General features: G+C 47.9%; 1 long non-coding RNA gene across 1 annotated transcript in view; it reads right to left on the bottom strand.

The window, feature by feature from the left end:
• The window catches only part of LOC123614923 (uncharacterized), a 45,971-nt gene extending 31,733 nt beyond the window's left edge, over positions 1–14,238 (bottom strand). The window contains exon 1 of the long non-coding RNA XR_012503582.1: positions 2,415–14,238. This is a non-coding gene — a long non-coding RNA (uncharacterized LOC123614923). The remainder of the gene's footprint in view (positions 1–2,414) is intronic.
• Positions 14,239–20,278: the final 6,040 nt, after the last annotated feature.

Genomic DNA, 20,278 nt, shown 5'->3' with positions numbered 1-20,278 from the left:
AGCAAGTGGTGAGCCACGTGGGGCCTGTTTCATCCCCCCCCCCCCCCGGGCTCTCTTCCTCCTGAGTCTGCAGGGGGCGCCAGGCTGCTCAGTCCGCAGTGGTCCAGTCTCTGCCCCAAACAACAGCAGAGGCAGAATCTGCCCTGTAAAACCGGAACCTCTGGGCTGGATCCCCCCACCAGTGGCAATGCACATGGCTTTGTCCTCTTTCCTTTGTCCTTCCGGGAGGGGGCCTTGAGGGAGGGGCTTCAAGGGTGGGAGAGAGAAGGGTGAAGAGGAAGAGGAGGGGCTGTAAACCCAAGAAGCGCGAGCATGGGTAGTTCCAGGGCCCGTCTGGGTCAAACGATTGAAATGTACACTTGAAACGAGTGTGCTGTACGCAGATTGTGCCGGGGTCGGTTTGATTTAAATGCATGTGTTATGTTTATACGCTCATGTATTACAGTTGTGCTATGTATAGCGTTTAATACACGGATGCATATGCGTGTACCCACACAGATGTACGTGTAACACAGAACAACCAGGAGTCTGTGATGTTCTTGTGGGACGGCCTCCCTGAGCACGTGGCCGCACTTCTGGGGCACGGTGTCTGCAGAAGCGATCACGGAGTCTCCCCAAGTTTGGAGCAACGAGACACAGACTCAGAGGAGGGAGTTTCCAGGTCGCACTTGGAGAAGGGCATGCGAGGCGGAAGCTCCTGCTGTGGCCACGCTTGGACGTGGCCACCTGCTGCCAGGGCCCCGGGGAGAGAGGGACGCAGGCCGAGGTTGCGGGGGCTGCTCTGAGGCAGGGAAGCGGAGCGGAGAGCTCGGGTGTCCACAGAGCCGAGGAGAATGAAGGCAGAACCGCAGGGCCGCGAGGGCTGTTAGGACCTAGGGGCCAATAGCACAGAGCAGCGAAGACAGCAGCCTGAGCCATGCTTCTGCCCTCAAGACGGGCACTGAGCTTAAGCGACGGGTCCAGGAGGCAGAAGACGTAAATTAACACTGAAGAAACCCAGGAACTAGCCAGAGCTTTCGGTCGTCTCAAAATGTGAAGAGTCATAAAGTCGGGATACAGGGCTCCGTGAGGAGGAGTAACTCAAACGTATGTCAGAGCCTGTAAAGGGCTCCAGAGATAAAGGCGAAGCAGAAAGATCTCGGCCTCTAACACCATCAATCATGAACAGGAAGAAAAAGTCACGTTCCCCTCCCCTAATCCCCTGCCAGGAGCTGAAACATTAAACGTTCAAAAGCACAGGAGCAACAGAAACCAGCCAGCACAGGCCCCAGGTGGCGCCGAGAGTGAAGACGCTACATACACCGAACATTTTTTAAACCATGATGAACATTCAGTAAAACAGATGATACAATGTTGGACGTTCATCACAGACAAAAGGGTTTGTAAAATACAATCAAAGGAAAATTCTGGAACTAAACCTTGAGAGCAGATTGAATACATGTAACAGCTTTCTGGACACAGCTGAAGAAGAGATTCATGATTTGGAAGACATGCCAGTTGTAAATGTGCAAACTGAAGCATAGAAAGAGAAAAGGTGGGGGGGGAGCAGAATAATTACATAGAATATGGGGGAAAAAATCTCCAAAGGGTGTGCCTTCAAGGGCCAGAAGGGAAGGAGAAGGAAGATGAAACAGCAGAAGTATTTGGAGCAATACTGCCTGATAGTGCTCAAAAGACCGTGGAATAGAATCTGTACGTTGCAAAGACCATGACTGTTAAACTGGAATTCTCTTCTCAACAAAACTATGGTTACAAAGAGGCAAGACAAATTGACTTACAAAAAAGCAAAAACTGATAGAATTCACTGCTAGCAGACTCACACTAAACTAAACCTAAAAAAAGAAAAATTTCATTTGCTTACCGACGGTAAGAGAAATGAAGAAAGAAAGAAAGAACATAAAATAGAATAAATATGAAGGTAAATCTAAATGAATGTTTACAGTACAAGCCAATACTAATAACCGTGTCTTGCTGGGTTTAATTAAAATGCATGATTACACTGAAGAATGGAAAATTCAATGAAAAGATTCCAGGGTGCTTACATTGTTCACAAGTGGTGGGTGTACAGATTTATATTAGATTCCAAAAAGCCAAATATGCATGTGGTAATCCCTAGGGTGAATTAACTATGGATATAATAATTTAGCAGAGAGAGAAATTAACTCAAAGTGACTTAATTAATGTCTCCATTTCAAGGAACTCCATATACCCTGGTGGATAAAGTGTGCATATGAGGGTAAATTGAAGAAATGTGCTTTTCTCCCTCTAATATAAACACTTAACCTTCTCCTCCTCACCCACTCCCCCGGCCCGGCCCCGCCCCGAGCCAGTACCCTCGGCCCCGAACCAGTACCCCCCACCCCGCCCTGAGCCACGTGTGCACACAGCTGTTCAAATGAAGGGGGACCACTCACCTGAGAACAAGCAGAAGGAATTTGCTCTAAACTTCCTGTACGAAGGGAGTCAGCCACCATCACTTGGACTTGGCGGAGACCCAAAGGGAGACAGATGAGCAGGAAGGGTTTACGGTGGGTAAAGGGGGGCTTCAGGTCTGCCCAGCTGGAGACCACGGCCACAGGGAAGCTGTGGGCAGCGAGGGCCGGGAAGGCTCCTTTAGGTGTCACAAGGATGATGTCCTTAAGGAAGGAGGGCGCAGAGGGGCGAGACCCAGGCAGGAGCTCCAGGCAGAGGGCAACAGAAATGCGTTCTTTGTTCTGGAAACAGAAACAGCCCAGACGGAGTGAGTGTTGACAACCTGACCTAAGGCATCAACAAGCCCACTTAGGAAGCAGGTCTGAAGCACTTAAATTCCAAAACAGTCGACGAATATGGAGAGTTTCCAGCGACGTTCTTGTGTTCATTTCTATTTCTAATCAGCTTCCATTTGGATCAAGAAGAACGCTTCCTGAGGCCGCAGGTGGACCACAGCACATCACAATGCAGTGTCGGCGGTCCTGTGTCTGTTACAATGCCGGGCGTGCTCCCGGGACAACTTCTGCTTGACAGACAGTTGCTCCTGAAAACAACGGAAGCCATCAGAGGTTGGTCTGCGGCAGTTCTGTTTCAGACCATTGGCTTCCTCTGTGTGCATCTGGGGTAGCGGATACATTTTAAAGAAGCCCAGGATGCTTCGGGAATATTACAGAGTTAAGAAGACGCTGCGTCTACTTCCTCACCCCGGTTCCCACCTCTGCTACTGCAATTAGAAGGTTAATGTTCATTTTCATTCTTTAAAAACACAGCTTTCATTTCTTCCAATCCAATACTGGAAATTTCCACTAGGCTGGTACCACAATTCATTTTTTAAACCAAGCTAAGCCTGGCTCTGTCTCCACAGTTTGGTTATTTGGCTTAACGCCTACAGGAAACCAAGCGCCACCGACGTGACAGAATGAGCAGCTGCAGCAAGTCCAGCAAAGATGAATGCAATTACGGGATTTGCTAAGTTTGGTGGAAAGAAAGTGAGTTCAAAGGTGGATGCTCACCTACGGAAAAAAAAATGTAACATCTACTCATCCTGTATTAGAGGTTTAAAACTAGGCTCAGACGTGCGGGGAATTTGAACACTGACTAGATTATCTGATGATATTAAAGACACTATTTTTATTGTACTTAAGAATGATAATGACATATCAGTCATTTTCAAAAAGAGGCATATGTTTTTATCACACATAAGGAAATATCTGTGAAAGATATGTTAAAAAATAAAGGCAACTAACCAAACAAACAAACAACTCAGAAGGGATTTTTCAACCCTTGCAAAAATTTATGAATGCGTTTTCTTTCCAAATTTTGTTTTGTTTGTTTTGTTTTTCCTGGTAGGAGGATGCTGGCCTGACTGCCATGATATTTGGAATTCAGCTCAGTATTTCTACAACCACAGAGACAGGTCACAGTCATTGGGCTTTATTCCTAAACATGTGAACATCTCTGCAGGAATTTGCCAGTCTTTAGACTGGCATGCCATTTTCTTCCAAGTCTGTGATGATGAACGTTTCATAGCTAGTTTGGAATCCCATGTACCACAGAAGCTTCTAAGTGGACTATTTGGCTACAGTGAGAAGCCTTTGTTGGGAAAAAAAAGCCTCTGAATGTAATAATTAAATAGACGTTAGAGCAAGGTTCTGTGCCATGTGAAATTGTAAACAGCACCGACAATGTGACTTACGCTCAGTTATAACACAGTGGCTCATCATGGCTCCAATTTCATTCCCTTCATTAGCCGAGCTCATCTGTTCCTCCGATCGGAATTGCTTTTATTTCCTCTGCAGTCCTCTGCCCCTGGCCTACGTGGAGAACGCTGCGGAGCTTCTGAAATGGGGGCTACCAGCCCCGGGACCCCAGGAACAGGTGCGGGGGCAGGTGGATGGGTCACTCACCCTCAGATTATCTTTGTCAAGTCAGAATGTGCTTCCAGAATTTCCAAATGATCCAATGCTTCATAAAAAGCCAGAAAGTGAGACTTTTCTATAAGATTTTTAAAAAAAATTTTCCTATGTTGGATACCAATTAAACATTTTTCTAGATCCAGGGCGCCAGGCATAGTGCGTTTGGAGGATGCGTTGGGCTGGACGGCCATCAGTTCATAACCTTTGTTCTGAAAGAAGAGGGCTTGTCCCCGGGGAGTCTGCTCCCAGTTCCACCAGAATGTTCAAAAACAAATGCAGGTCAGGGCTGGAGCTTGCTCTCTACTCATCAAAGACGAAGATGAAATTCTGGTGCCATAAATGGAAGTGTCTGGAATAAGGAAGAGTGTCAGCAGAGGGGCTAGGAGCATAGAATTTGGAGTGGCAACCTTCAGTTGTAGGCTGCCTTCCATGGCTACGTTCAGTTATAGAGTTTATCTCCTCTGGAAGCCTCTGTTTTCTGTCTGTAAATGCAACACACACGTATAAAACACCAGGTCCCTGTGCGGAGCTGATCAATGCTGCAGGTCAGATCTTTAGCATATGAGCCAAATCCAGTGAACTCCTGTATAAATGGTATTTGTTCCCATGGTTCAAGAGTAAGCAGCCGGTGGGGGAGGGCACAGCTCAGTGGTACAGCATGTGCTTAGCATGCAGGAGGTCCTGGGTGCCATCCCCAGTCCCTCCATTTAAAAACCAAAATAACTAAATAGATGAATAAATAATAAACCTAATCACCTTCCTCCCCTCATTAAAAGAAGAAAAAAAAAAGAATGGCAGCCAAAACCCTTAATTCAGCTCAACAATATATCGTTTGTTTAACTGGATTGTGAGACAGCAAACAGCAGATCAAGCTGTGTTTACTGCTCAGTCATGTGAGCTGCCGCAGAGCCCGGGGGAACACAGGTCCAGGTGGCCCTGGGTTTTATGGACGCATGATGGTCGTTGCTCTGTGGCTTCCTGGAAGGGACATCCTGTGGGTTTTCGAGCCGCACTGACTTGCAAGTTACAGCCGCAAAGCCCTTCACGGTTCCAGGACTGGTGGGAACGGACTCATCTCGGAAGATGCCCGGTGAGGGAGGGCGCCTTCTGTCCATTCCTGTGTGGACAGCCTTGGGTGCGTGATCTCGTTTCCATCTCTTACGCTCACGGCAGCAGAGATGTCAGCCACGGCGGGAGGAAAACTGTGCCGGTGGGAGTCAGAGCAGGGCTGGCTTTTTTCTTCCCCGAGCTTTTCCCTTCTCTTGAGGACAGTGGCCCCCTTTTCGTTGCAGATATTTACTTTGGGTGTTATTTTGATAACGGTGAAACCCTTCCAGAGGTGTAATCATGGGACCCTTTGTTTCATGACTGGAAAGGAAATCGATGTAGACATTTTGTCGTGGCTCTCCAGGGACAGACCTCATGCTCTTACCCCCCCAGCTGTCACTGGCTGCATTAGCATTTGGCCTGGAATGCTGGCCCACCCAGCTTGTGTGGGGCTGGCTTAAAGGGGTTCCTCCTGTTGGGCAGGAGGGGGAAGGACGCCTTCTCAGACTTGGCTGTGTTTCTCCCAGTATAGATGCTGGATTAGCAATTGAAATTGAAGAGAATGTATGCCTTTTTTAAAAAAAAAATAAATAAATAAACCCTTTTATTATTATGAAATAAAGCTTTTCACAGAAAAATTTAAAGATCCAGTAAAACGAGAAGGTAGGAGAAAGGGCTCAACCAAATGTGTTGGCTGTGAATGTATCGGTCCCTTTGCTTCATTGTCCTCTGCACATTTTAACTGTATTGTGTTCATCCCGACACGTATTCTGAATCCTGCTTCATTCACTCAATGTTAAATAGATTCTCCATGTTCTCCCAAGTTCTTCACAAACCTATTATTAACGTCAAAAAGTATTTCATCTAGAGTTCTGAGAAGACTAAGCAGCTCCTACTTGGCGCCCTTTAGGTGGCTTCTGATAATTTGCTGTTGAAACCAGGCAGGATGCTGTGGGGTCCTCCCGGGAACAAATCCTTTCCGTGTCCCCCATTCCTTGTTTGTAGGAAGTAGGCGTCATTCAGCCTCCTAGACCTTCCCTGCGTTCCAAAGAGCAGATTCCAACCGTCGCTGATCAGAGAAGGAGGGAATGCAGAGACGAGGCGGAGCAGTCAAGAACAACAGTGCAGCGATGGGGCAGGGGCTGGGTCCTCCCCAAGGGAGATACATCAACAGTACCTCTGAGATCTTCTGCAGGAACTCAGGCCCCCACCTCGGTGAGGAATGGCACCTTCAGGCCGAGCACAAGATTCCCAGAACATCACCCTGTTACCTCACCTCCAACCACTCGAAGGCGGCCACACACTCTGTAGCCCTTACCCCAAAGTTGGCCTGTTAAAGCTCCCCTCAAACCATCCAGGAGTTTGGGATTTTTGAGCACAAGCCATTCTCCTTCCTCGGCCCTACAATACACCTTTCTCTGCTCCAAGCGCTGACATTTTGGTTGGTTTGATCACTCTGTGCGTCAGGCACACAAACCTGCATTCCGTAACACTGTTATGCATTAAATTAATAGAAAAAACCAACAAGACTGGCACTCACCTGTGCCAGGCACTGTTAAGTTTTGATCTGCGTCATTGCACGGGCCCCTCAGAAGTGGCTAAGGCAGACTGTACCATCATTTTCATGGATGTACGAGGACACAGGAGCTTAAAGAACACAACCAGCAGGTCCGTGGGCAGGTGGCTGGCACGTCAGAGGCGGGGTTGACAGCCAGGCGGAGCTGCAGTATCTCCTGTGTTTGGATTCACAACCAGGAGGGCAGGGCAGAGCCTGGCTATGCTTCTGACAGCATCACACCGTGGTCATCTTTGGGGAGACCGTGACACGTGGGTCAGCCCTGGACAACTTTAAAAAGCTAGACCCCAGCCCCCAAGCCAGGAGTGTCTGCTTTCAGCAACGGCATGTGGAGAACAAGCACTGTTGCCCCAGAGCTGGTCTGTCCCCAGAGCTGTGTCTTTCAAACTGCTGGTGGGGGCAGTGTGCCACGGATACAAAGGAAGTCTCATGGGCTGGTGCCAACTCAAAAAAAAAAAAAAAAAAAAAAAGAATGGCTTAGAACACAAGAGTGAGATCCATCAGAGCGCACAGCGGGGAGCAAGGCTCTGTCCAAATTCGGGGACCTCCTGCTTCAGTTTGCACGCGTGTGATTCTGTGCAGAATCATGACAGAAAATGGGTTTCTTACTCTGGGTTGTGGTTTAAAAAAAAAACAACAGGATTTGAAAAATATGTCCTTAGGGCTTATACTGTGAAAATGATAGTATTTATACTTAAAAGCAGAGAACAGCCATGTTTGGTGATACGGGTGATGTTGATTGAAAAGAAACACTGATCTTTGGTTTTTGGCGTTAAAATTGTAAAGAAAAGAAAAGATACTAAAAAAAAGATAATAAAGCAACATATATACCAGTGTGTGTGTGTGTATAAAAACATTATATATCATATATACAATATATTATATCATATATAGTATATTATATAATTATATTACAATATTTAATAATTAAAATATATTGATATATTAATATTAATTGTATATTAAAATATTTAATAATATATATTGATGTATTACATAAAATATATTACATTATATATTACATTTTTTATATATATATATATATATATATAACCAGGCCAAGCTCTGAGTGCTTTTTATCATTAACTAACTAGTTATTATCTCATTTAGTCATCACCAAACCCCATGGAATTGGTACTACTGTTGTCCTTATTTTGCAGATGAGGAAACTTAAGCCCGGGAAGGTAAAATATGAGAACTTATATGAGACCTGATCCAATGTGGTCCTGTGTTTCCATGATCCAGTTTAGTGTTTTTCAAGTGGGAGCAACTTCTCCCTCAGGGGACGCTCAGCAATGTGTGGAGATACTCTAGTTTGTCACAAGTAAAGGATGCTACTGGCGTCTAGTGGGGACAGGCCAGGGGTGCTAAACATCCTGCAGGGGGCCATACGGCCCCCGCATTAAAGAATTGTGGGCCCGTAACGTCAGCAGAGCCGAGACTGAGAAACCCTGATCCAGGTAAAAGCCTCGTAAGCAAATGGACACTGAATCCCTCTACTGTGCTGATGGTCTGATGCGGTTGCTATGGAGACCAAGTGATGCCGGCATGCAGATGCAGTGGCTGTGCAGAAGTTTCAAGGTCAGGATGAGGGGGAAAGACAGCCAGTGAGTGAAACTGACAAGCAGGATTCTGTAGGTGCGGACCAGTCTCATCCCTCACACTTCGTGCACCCGGAGAGCCCCCTTCGGAGCAGAGGAACTCCTGAGAAACCCCCTTCCACGTCCATCTGAGCGTTACGGTCAGGAGGACCACCTTGTTGTCCCTTCCCACCCACACTCAGAGAGGTCCCTGCAAGGACAGAGCGGGCTCCAAGAACCCTTCGAGAGACCTTTCAAAGCAGAGATACTTCAAAGCATGGGCTGGGGGGAAGGGAGGTTTGGAAATCCAGAAAGATTTAGAGAGTTTCCTACATTTGGTAACAGATCCACGGTGATATTTCTTCTTGTGATAAACCTGACGTTGAAGCAATCATCTTGAATGTTTTTGTTCCCTTCTGGTTTCAATTTTCTTCTATTTGACTTTATTGCTACCTTTTAGAAAATAAATATATTTTAAAACTTGATATTGATTTTCCTACCAGTGAGAATGGAAAACCGTGGCCATCTTCCCGGACCATTATTTATGCTAGAAGGGGACAACTGAGGTCTATCTGTTCAGGGAGAAAGTTCTGTCTTCTCCAAAAATGATCCATCTTGGTTTATTCTCTGTCTCTCTTGTCTTTCTTCCTTCCTTTTCTTTCTTCCTTCCTTTTCTTCCTTCCTTTTCTTTCTTCCTTTTCTTTCTTTCTTTCTTTCTTTCTTTCTTTCTTTCTTTCTTTCTTTCTTTCTTTCTTTCTTTCTTTCTTTCTTTCTTTCTTTCTTTCTTTCTCTCCCTCTCTCTCTCCCTCCCTCCCTCTCTTCCTTCCTTCCATCTCTCTCTGTCTGAAAGCTAATAACAGGGCCTCATATCAGCTGTAACTGAATCTTGAGCTCATGAACCACATTAGGCAAACACCTAGAGAAAGCGTTCAGTTGTCAAAACTCAACTTGGTATACGCCAAGCAATTTTATAAATTCTAGCTTTATTGCTTTAAGATCTTACACCACACACACACACACACACACACACACACACAAAAGTCACACAGGGTTGACTATCTAAATAAACAGGCACATTTTGTTTTGAAAGGCAATTAGCAAGGGCATCAGAAGCCTTAGAAGTGTGTTTACAAATCTGAATCCATATTTCACTTGTAAGAGTGTACCCTAAGGACATAATTTCAGCGATGTAGTCAGCTCTTGTTCTTGTCTGCCCCAGAACCATGATCATTCCCTCTGCCACTGTCACCCCCAAATTCCCTGGGGGGCACCCCTCTTCCCCACTGTCCACCCATGTGTTTAGGGGGACCTGAAGGTCCCCTCAGCTCGGCGAGAGCGGCCCATGACTCAGGTCTAAGAAATTGGCGCTTTTCATTCTTTTGCCACCATGATGTTCAGCTGGGAACCTGACCCAGTTCAGTCCTAGGGAGCCTGGACCTAGAATATGAAGGGACTGAGGAAATAAGTTCTCTTTCAACCAAAGTTATTACTGGAAGGATACAAGGCCAGGAAATCTAGGCACCACGGTGTGGCGAGACCTCTAGCTAAGAATGGATTCACCATAGAAAATAGTAAACATAGGGGAAAATGCATGCCGTCTGTGGAAGGAACGGCGCCATGGTAATTTAGCCACGTCACCAGTAATGATTCTCTGAAATCACCGTTTTCTGTGCAAATTATAAACTCTCTAACTCATGTTGAAATACATTCCTGTTTGTTCAGAGCCCTCTTTGTTCCCCCCCAAACGGTGCTTTATGCCAGCAGCTTTATGCACTTTGTATGGAAGACGTCAGAGTGAAGTGATCTTTTTACTTTAAATGGCATTTTCCATACACTGTCCTAGTAATGAGGCCTCTCCCCTCCCCGTGGGCTCCCCTGACGGGTGCTGTCGGCACCTGGTCAGAAACGTCTTTCTGTTCAGGGCATCCTCCTCCAGGACTTTGAGCGCCTCTGGGCCCAGCCATCGACAACCCCGAGAATTCCAGAAGGATGGCCCGAGGGCGCGCCACGTCCCGGGGAGGGGGGGGGGAGGCCCACTGTGGGCTAGTGACCCTTCTCCGTCTCCGGCTCACTAGGCACCCTTTTCCCCTCACCTGTTGTGTGCTCCGGATTTGGTGGTCATTTCAAAACGTGTGGCTCTTCGTCGTAAGTTCCCCGTTGTAAATTCGCCAGTAGGAGGTTGCACCTGGCAGGTAACCTTTAGCATTTTCTCTGGGCCTCGGAAATTCTACGGAGGAGGGCCTAGATTCCCTGCCAGTAGAAGGGCTCAGGCAGTAGCTCCCTCTCAGGGGCCCCTGGCATGAGATCTGAAAGTCAGGAAGTCATTACTCTCCGGCGGGAGGTGCAGATAAGCAGGTGGGCAGTGGGGGACGATGCGAATGAAGTTCCACCCTCAGTCTCCTGGTTTCCTCCTGAGGAGCAGACACTTGGGCGATGCGGGCAGGGACATAGTGTAGCTGAGCAGGACCTCCCGGGGCCTTCCCGGGACAGACCCTTCCACGGCCTCCTCCTGCCCTTCGTTTGTAGAGAACCTTTAGCCTCCTAGTCTTTCCCCAAGTTCCAAAGAACAAATTTAATCACGGAAGTGAGAAAATGCAGAAACAGAGGAAAACAGTTAAGCCAGACAAAATAACAATAGCCTAGCCATTGAACAGAGTCAAGGACCTTTAGTTCCTCCTCCGGGGCTAGAGAAGATGTTCGGAGCCCTGTCCTCAAGTTGCTTTGCGGATAACGAAGCCCCCACCGGGTGCAAGGCGCTCACTGTACGCCGACCACCAGCACGTACACCCCAGAGCGGGCGGAACCCGAAGGGTGAAGACGGTGACTCCCGATGACATCACCACCAGCCAATCAGAAGAAGGTCCACGAGCTGATCATGCACCCGCGACCCTCTCCCCGATCCTGTCTTTAAAACCCTTCCCTTGGGAGCCATCAGGGAGTTTGGGCCTTTGGATTCCTAACCGCGCATTCGCTTCGGGCACCTGCAGTGAACGCCGCACTTCCCTTCGCCACAGCCCGGTGCCAGCACCCTGGCCTCACTGTGCTCTGGCGAGCGGACCCTCGTTCGGTTTGGCAACAGTAGGGCTTTGCTTGCCCAGTTCTTACCATTTTTGGGTAAACCTTTAATTCCCTGTACAAACAGGTCCTCCTTACAGCTTCTCGTGGTTTCAAATTTATTGGTGGTTTGTTTTAAGCACTACATTTTTTTTAATTGTGGTAAAACACTTAGAACATAAAATTCATCATCTTGACCATTTTAAGTGGACACTTCATTTTGCTGTGCATCCGCGGTCCAGAGCTGCTTCCGTCTCACAACACTGGGACTATGTCCCCCCATCTGCCCTCTCCCAGCCCCTGGCGTCCCCTTTTCTACTTTCTGTCTTCATGAGTTTGACCTCTCCGGCACTTCATGTAAGTAGAATCATACAGTATTTGGTTTCCATGACTGGCTCACCTCACTTAGGATACGGTCCAAACAAATTGCTTTTCAATTGATGTTTCATACATAGATTGTTGGCTGGGACAGAGGACTTGTTTTAGACTCGACAGCCTAAAATATAGTCCTCTCCTAGAATTCCAAACTGTATCGTCCATGAAAAGATTTCACCCAATTTCTTTTTTCCTGACGTCTCAGTTAACTATTACCTTGACAGAAAGCAGAGCCAAGAGATTGATCAGAGGCGGGTTAACCTGCCAGAGAACCCCCACTGGCTGCCATCGCCCCGGGAGACCTCCCCTTCTGGTGGGAGCAAGGCTCTGCATCAGACGCACTCCCACCCACGCTGACTGTTATCTAGACGTAATTTCTCTTCAAATTCTGTTACCGGCCTCTGGGTGCAGACACGTAAGTTACTCCACAGCCACGTCAGTAACTCCGTCACACTAAAAACTGAATCAATGAATTTAGTTAGGTCTCCACGTCTGCTATAACTTGGCAATGATAGCTCTCACAGTGAGGTGCTTAGATTAAATTACTGGATGTCAGAAATGAAATAGGCTGGTCCGTGAAGAATTCGACGCAAATTCCCTGGCTGGAATAGGGGTTGTCAGCCGCGGGTTTGCTTGGACAGCACTATGGCCAAATACCGGGAGAGAAGAAGATGACAGTCTGAATATGACCACCAGGAGACTCGGAGTCAGAGCTCCTAACGCTCCGCGTTGGCTGCCCGGGTTTGGAGGGCCTTAAACGTCTGCGATGAGAGTAAGAGGTCAGTGGTCCCTCGGCTCTGGGGCCACATCAAATCGAACGCCTTCTGCACAGCAAAGAAAACCATCAACAAAAGGCCATCTACTCACTGGGAGGAAATATTTGCAAATCACATATCTGATAAGGGTTTAATATCCAAAAGCTACAAGAACTCAGACAACTCAACATCAAAAAACATGGAGCCCAATTTAAAAAATGGGCAGAGGGTCTAAATGGACATTTTTTTTTTTCCGAAGAAGACATACAGATGGCCCACAGACACACGAAAACGTGTTCGACATCGCTCATCATCAGGAAAAGGCCAATCAGAACTACCGTGAGCTGTCACCTCACACCTGTCAGAACGGCCACCATCAGAAAGACCAGAGATAAACAGTGGTGGCAAGGGCGTGGGAGAAGGGGGAGCCTGGGCGGCGCCGGTGGGAAGGTGAACAGGCGCAACCACTGTGGAGACCGGGACAGAGACTCCTCAGGAAATTAAAAAGGAGCTGCCGCGCGGTCCAGCAAGTCCACCTCTGGGTATGTGTCTGAAGAAAACAGAAACACGGATTTACAAAGACACACGGACTTTTACGCTCACGGCAGCATGTTTACAATGGCCAAGCTATGGAAACAACCCAAGTGTCTGCTGACTGACGCCTGGAGAAAGCAAGTGGAGTGTGTGTATACAGGGGAATATTATTCAGCCGTAAGAAAGAAGGAAGTCTTGCCATTTGTAGCAACATGGATGAAGCCTGAGGGCATTATATTAAGTGAAATAAGTCCAAGAGAAAGACAGAGACCATATGATCTCTCTCGTATGTGGAATCATTCAAGACAAAACAAAACAGAACAAAACAAAACTCATAGAGAACAGGTTGGCAGTTGCCAGAGGTGGGGGATGGAGGTAGGAGAAATGGGTGAAGGGGGTCAAAAGGCACAAGCTTCCAGATATAAGATAAGTAAGTCATGGGGATATAGTTAATGTGCAGCTGGGTGATTATAGTTCATAACATCGTGTTGCAAATTTGGAAGGTGCTAAGGACTAGATCTTAAAATTTCTCACCACAAAAAAAATTTTTTTGGTATCTATGTGAGTCAATTGATGTTAACTAGACTCGTGGTGATCACTTCGTGAGATACACGCATAGAACACCATTATGTTGTACACCTGAAACTAACACAGTGTTAAATGCCAATTATACTTCAATTATTGTAAAAAGCGTCTTATGACGGTAGAAAACCAGTGGTCCCTCACCCATCCAGAAAACTGAAAAAAAAATGTAGTTTTGAAATGAAAATACCGCGTATATACTCTAAAAGACCTGCACTGAAATACGGACTTCATCTTTTCCAGATACATGCCCAGGAGTGGGATTGCTGGATCATGTGCTAAGTCTATTTTTAGTTTTTTCAAGGACTCACCATACTGTTTTCCACAGTGGCTGCATCAAACTGCATTCCCACCAGCAGTGTAGGAGGGTTCCCTTTTCTCCACAGCCTCTCCAGCATTTGTTACTTGTAGACTTTTTAATGATGGCCATTCTGACAGGGGGGAGGTGATACCTCACTGTGGTTTTGATTTGCGTTTATCTGCTGATGAGCGGTGCTGAGCACCGCTTCATGGCCAGCTGTATGCCTTCTTTGGAGCAATGTCTCCATAGGTCTGCTAAGGCAGGCGCCTTTATATGCAAGCTGTAAGATCATGTGAGGCTTCGTGAAGACAAATCCTAGGACCCCTGTCCTTGTTACATAATTTTCAATGATGAAGTTTCGGAGAGAAGGTTAAAACGTAGCATCTTTGGGCTGGAATAAATATAAGGACGATAAAGTAACTTTGTTCCAATTCTGTGATTCAGAGTTACAGAGAAATGGAAGTCTCTCTCCTTATGTGGTCTTCCCTGACCTTGTTCCATCTCTCCAGAAAGCTTTTCCCCTTTATAAAACATTAAATGTGACCACTATTATTAGCACTAAGAGTATTAATGGGGCGCTCGGAGCAGGCAAGGGCCAGGCTTGAAAGGCACGAGCTCCCGCCTTCACACATGGGCACCGCTCCATTAAAATGCTGCATCATTTGCCCAACGTCAAGTAGACTTCAAGATTTCAGACCCAGAAACATTTGCCTCGCGGCATCAAAATAATTGAATACGGTAATGGCTCAGCACCCTGCTCAGGGTTATTAATACCAGGCTTTACATGATTCTTAGCCACAGGCACCAAGTCCCCGGAGTTTAACAACTCGTCCCACCCGCCATGTGATAACTAGCATGTCTGGTCCAGCTCTTAAGCACCAATCCTTGAAGCATGTCAGCTCCTGGAACAAATGCATTTAGCCTTAAAGAACATGCACATCAACCAGCGAAGAAAAAAATCTTACTCATTAGAGCTTGAAATTGCCACAATCTGTAAAGCACAGAGAGGAAAAGAAGCCTTACCTGCCTGCCCTGTCATCGGCTGTTGGCTCTGTCTCGGGACCTGGAGAGACCTGGAGGGACCAGAGCCTGGGATGTGGCAAGATCCTCCTTCAGAGTGGCTCTCAGAGTCCCCTGACCTCCTCTGTCGGGTGCAGATCTCAGAGGCAATCAGACAACCGTCTGCGTAACTGCTATAGGAAGGCACACATCTGACTCTATATTTGATGTGTTCCTTTGGCTCTGACCCTGGGCGCTGTTTCCCGGGCTGAGTCAGGCTGGTTCTGCACCTTCTGTGAAAGAACGTTGCCTGTAGCCTGAAATACACAGGACAGCCTGTTCTCAAGGCTCTGACCTTCAAGGGTAGAACACTTTTCCATTCACACAGGGATAAAAAATTGCAGAAGAGAAAACAGCATGTGTCTTGTGGGAGGTTTACAGGAACACCATGACCTGACCTATGTGGACAAAGGATTCCGACACCAAGACGTCTGCAACCACCAACCACACCCCCTCTCCCCCTTTATCGTATGAAAGGAGCCTGGATTCTGACTTGGGGAAGATGGCTCTCCAGGACATGAGTCCCCCATCTTCTCGGTCCACTGGCTTTCTGAATAAAGTTTGTTATTCCTTGCCCCAACACCTCGTCTCCCTATTTACTGGCCTGTCGTGCGCTGAGCAGAATGAGTCTGGACTCGGAAACACCACTGCTTCTTTCAACAGTCACAGTCTCAAATCCCAAAGCCCCCAGAGAAGTGACAGAGACAGATGAAGCGGTCACCTGGGGGCTCTGTAATTAACCCAAGGAGGTGTCGATGCCCCAGCAAGGGCACCAGCCTGGACTCACCTCTGATCAGCCTCTTCCATGTCAGAAAGACCGCTGTTCACTGAGTCTCTGTGTTTTCAAGGGCAGCAGGAATGGTCACTTTTAATACACTTTCTATTTTAAAACGGTTGTAGGTTTACAGAATTACTGCGAAGGTGGGAGGGAGCGTTCCCAAACACCACACACCCACGTCCTCCCCATTGTTAACATCTGTCAGGTGCATTTGTAGCACTTTGTGAACTGATACGAATATTTTTAAGTCCAGACTTTACTCAGAAGGATATATGGTTTACAAGGGAAATGTTCTGGGATTTAAATGCTGATCATTGTGGTCGGCAGGGTAACTACAGACGTCCTTGCCCCCCACCAAGGATATGTACATTCCAAGACCCAGATTCTGTGAATGTCACCTTACATGGAAAAAGGGACCCTGCAGATGTAATTCACTTAAGGATCTTGAGACGGAGAGATTGTCCTGCGTCATGCAGGTGGCCCAGTGGAATCACAAGTGTCCACATGAGAGGAAGGCAGGAGGGCCAGAGTCAGAGAAGCAAATGCAATAACAGAAGTGGACGTCAGGGATGCAGCCCTGAGCCAAGGATGCAGGCAGCTTCTAGAAGCTGGAAAAGGGCAGGGGAGCAAAATTTCCCCCTGAGACTCCAGAAGAAACACAGCCTTGGCAACACTTTGATTTTAGCCCAGTACAATCCATTTTAGACTTCTGAGTTGCAGAACTTAAAAAACAAATTTAAAAAAATTGTGTTGCTTTAACATTAAATGTGCAGTCATTAGTTTCAGCAGCAAAGGGAATGCACACACTCACGAATCCGACCAGAAGGAAAGCACTCTGCCAGCCAAACACAGGTCCATCCCCAGGCCTCCCACGTCGCAGGGGCCCAGTGCCTGCTCGGGGGTCTCCCCCCTGGACGGCACGGCTCCTAACGGGAAATGAGATTACACCCTCTCCTGCATCACAGACCCCGGTGTCATCTCCGGCACAGAGAAGATGCTCAGTAGATGTGTGTTAAGTGGATGCTTTTAGCACATTAAAAACCACTCGATACATCATTAAACTCCTCAGACAAGGGGTAACGTGTATTCTTTACTCTCCTTGGGTAAAAAAGTGTCTATCTCCGGCCACTTAGGGCTCCTGAAGTACGTATCCTTACTTCTAAGCTGCTTTAAGCACATCTTTGATTTCTTATTATGGAGCAAAATGGGACACGTACTTACAGTTGGCAGCTGGCGTATCATTACCACCGAAGTAACTATGCTTTTGGAAATGGTACAAGTGGAGAAAGCAGTGTTTCAGAGCTCACTGTCAGTCCTTCCAGTTTCAAGGGTCTGGAAGGAAAAAAAAAAAAAAAAAGCTCCTTGCCCTATTTTCAATTTTTTTGTAGATAAGACTTTACCTCTGAAGCTTTCCGTTGGTTGGGCTCAGGCGCCTGGGGTGAGTGCCCCATGGGCTGAAATCTGCACAGAGATACTGCTCGGCTAAGAGGAGGTCCGTCAAGGCCATCATCCCCCCACTGGAGAGGCTGGTGTGTTACCTCCCTTTAGCCGTTCACCCTTTGGAGAGAGAGATGGATTCGGTGTGAGAAGACTGTGACCGAGTCCAAGTTCGGATGGCTCACCACACGACAGGCTGGAACAGTGAGAGATGAGTTGCTGAGGCAAGGAATAGCGACTTTGTTCAGAAAGCCAGCAGACCCAGAGGATGGCGGACTAGTGTCCCAACGAATCATCCTCCTTGAGTTAAAATTCAGGCTTCTTTTATACTAAAAGGGGAAGAAGTGAAGCCAAACGTTTCCTGGGTCCTGTCAGCCTCCGGAGGGGGTGTGTTAATTTCTCCCTTCCTGCGGTCGTTCCCAGGGGGGCCTGGTCAGGATGCTCCCTGTGAGCTCAACCAGGGTGTTTCAGCTTAACATTCATTACCTGGGAAGCAGGGTTCCCAGAGATGGACCATCATGTAAAGTTTAAGCTTACAGGCAACATCCCTTTAGTGATTCACCTGTAGCAAAAGCAACAGAATATGGAGGTGAACATAAAAGAAACAGACCCAGCGTGGCGTGAGAGTTGTTTCTCCCTGTCACAGGACCGCACGCACGTGAAGCACGCAAACCAGGGGTTGAGTACCGACGCCTCGGCTTTCCTTCCCCAGAGAGGCTCTGAGGGAAGAAAGGTCTTCCCGGACTTTGCTCCCCATCCCCGTCCCCTCTCCCTCCCTCTCTGTAGGACCTCACTGTGCACGTTCCTCCTGTTCATGGAAGACAACCGCTGGGCCCCGTCCAGGGTCCCCGCAGAGGCGGAAGCAGCCTGTGGCCTAGGGCGTCCCGGGCACATCCGCTGACGCTTGCTGCCGTGCGGTCCCGTGCCTTCTCACACACCCCTGAAGCCTGTGTGGTCGCCTTTAGTCCGTCACTCCCATCATTTCACGGCTGCGGTTTCAGACTTGCTGCTTTGGGGTTGTATTTCTGAGGATCTCGTTCTTCACAGGCACCCAGGAGAAACTTCAGTGGGTCCCTGAGTGGCAGGCGTGGCTTCAGGAAAATCTGGGCTCTCGGTTCTGGTTCTGCTCTTACCTGGTTATGGCCAAGGTCACCCCCCACCTCCCCGGCCTCTGTATCCTCATCTGTTTGAGGGCGATGATTCTATCTGCCCATCACAACTGTGAAGCTGGTACGCTCCCGGCTGCCAGCAAATGGCAGCTGTAATTTATCAGTCATTCATTCATTCTTTCATCCATCAAACCAGCATTCGATCATGGTCTGCTAGGTGCGGGACCCTGAAGTTACCAGGCTTTCGATTCAGACTGCGCTGGGTTCAAGCCATGGCTCTGTCGCCGACCACCTGGATGAGCTGGGTCAACTCATCTGCCCTCGACTTGCTGCGTCCGTGTCCCCCCTGTGGAAGAAGTGCTAAGGTGGTCCTGGCCTCAAAGGATGGTTTTACAAGGAGACTGACTGCATGCAGAGTGTCCTACGCAGAGCTGGCGTTTAGTAACATTCAGGTAATAATCCTGAGGCCATCACAATTACAGTGAAGCTCGGTCAGTCTGCCTCCGACCCTATGCGCTCACAACTGTGCAAAGCTGCCTACAGAATTATTGTTAGCAATCACAGATTGCCTTCAGTTGATTTCCGTTATTCAGGCAGGCTACGTCTTTGATGCTGGTGGGTCCAGTTTTGTCCCTGCCGGAGCTCTGGGGTCACTCGTGGGAGGGAGATCACGGGGAGAGGGGCTGCAGTGACAGGTCGGGTGTTACAGCTCTCACAGGGAATTCAAACTGCTGACTCGAGGCCCTCTTAGAAAGCCTGGGACCGAACCTTCCATGAGTTTCTCCTGACACCTGCTGGTCCTTTTGCTCCCGGTCCAGTCGCTGATGGTGAGATCCAGCGGGTGGTCACTCATGACAGCGTAAGGCTCTGAACTGGGTTTGATAAAAGTCTGCAGGATAATAGTGTAGCTTCTGGGGCTGGCAGTCCAGTGCTTTCCACGTATGCCAAGTGGAAACACACACACAAAGCTGCAACGCCAAGTAGAAGATGTTGTGGTTGGAACAGCACAACATCTGACTGTGGGTCCCAGTTTTGGAGTCTTGTCCCTTAAACCTGTGTTCAGTTCCTGGCGGCTGAACGTACTCAAGTTAAATAGCCCCTCTGTGCTTCCGTTTCCTTGTCCGCAAGCTGGGACTGACACAGGGCCTGCCTGCTGGGGTCTTTACGGGATGCGGCGAGTTAAGACATACACAGTATTAGAACAATTCTCTGCACGTTCCTTAAAAAAATGAGAGCCATTATTAACTCTGAAAGTGTGAGCACATACAATCCCCCCAAAAGCTACTTAATCAATCTGATTTGCTGCACAGCATAATGTATAATCTCCCATTTATAAAACCAGATTCCTAGCGGGTGACAACAGCTATTTCCTTTCTGTGTGTCTTCTCTCCCCAGAGCCCGCAGCGCTGCGGACAGCTGCGGGCAGCTCTGGGGGATAATAAACGTGGTATGTATGCCAGCTTCTCTGATCCCCTGCCTTTATTCTAAAATATGGAAAGGCTTGGGCGTAAATAAGGCCGTGAAGCCTTTTATCGCTCCTATTAACGTGGAAATGTGCTCGCGTGAGGCGCTCGCTGGTGCCCAAATCACCCCTCCGCCGCCGCCTTGCACGCCGTCGGGGAGAGCGGAAGCTGGGGCTGCTGCAGCATCACTCGCTAACAAGGACGCGGACGTTCGCGGCCCGAAGAGGTTTTAGTGGATTC

The sequence above is a fragment of the Camelus bactrianus genome, chromosome 32 (assembly GCF_048773025.1).
Source record: "Camelus bactrianus isolate YW-2024 breed Bactrian camel chromosome 32, ASM4877302v1, whole genome shotgun sequence".
In the NCBI taxonomy this organism is placed as follows: domain Eukaryota; kingdom Metazoa; phylum Chordata; class Mammalia; order Artiodactyla; family Camelidae; genus Camelus; species Camelus bactrianus.
This window is presented reverse-complemented; position numbering and strand designations above follow the sequence as displayed.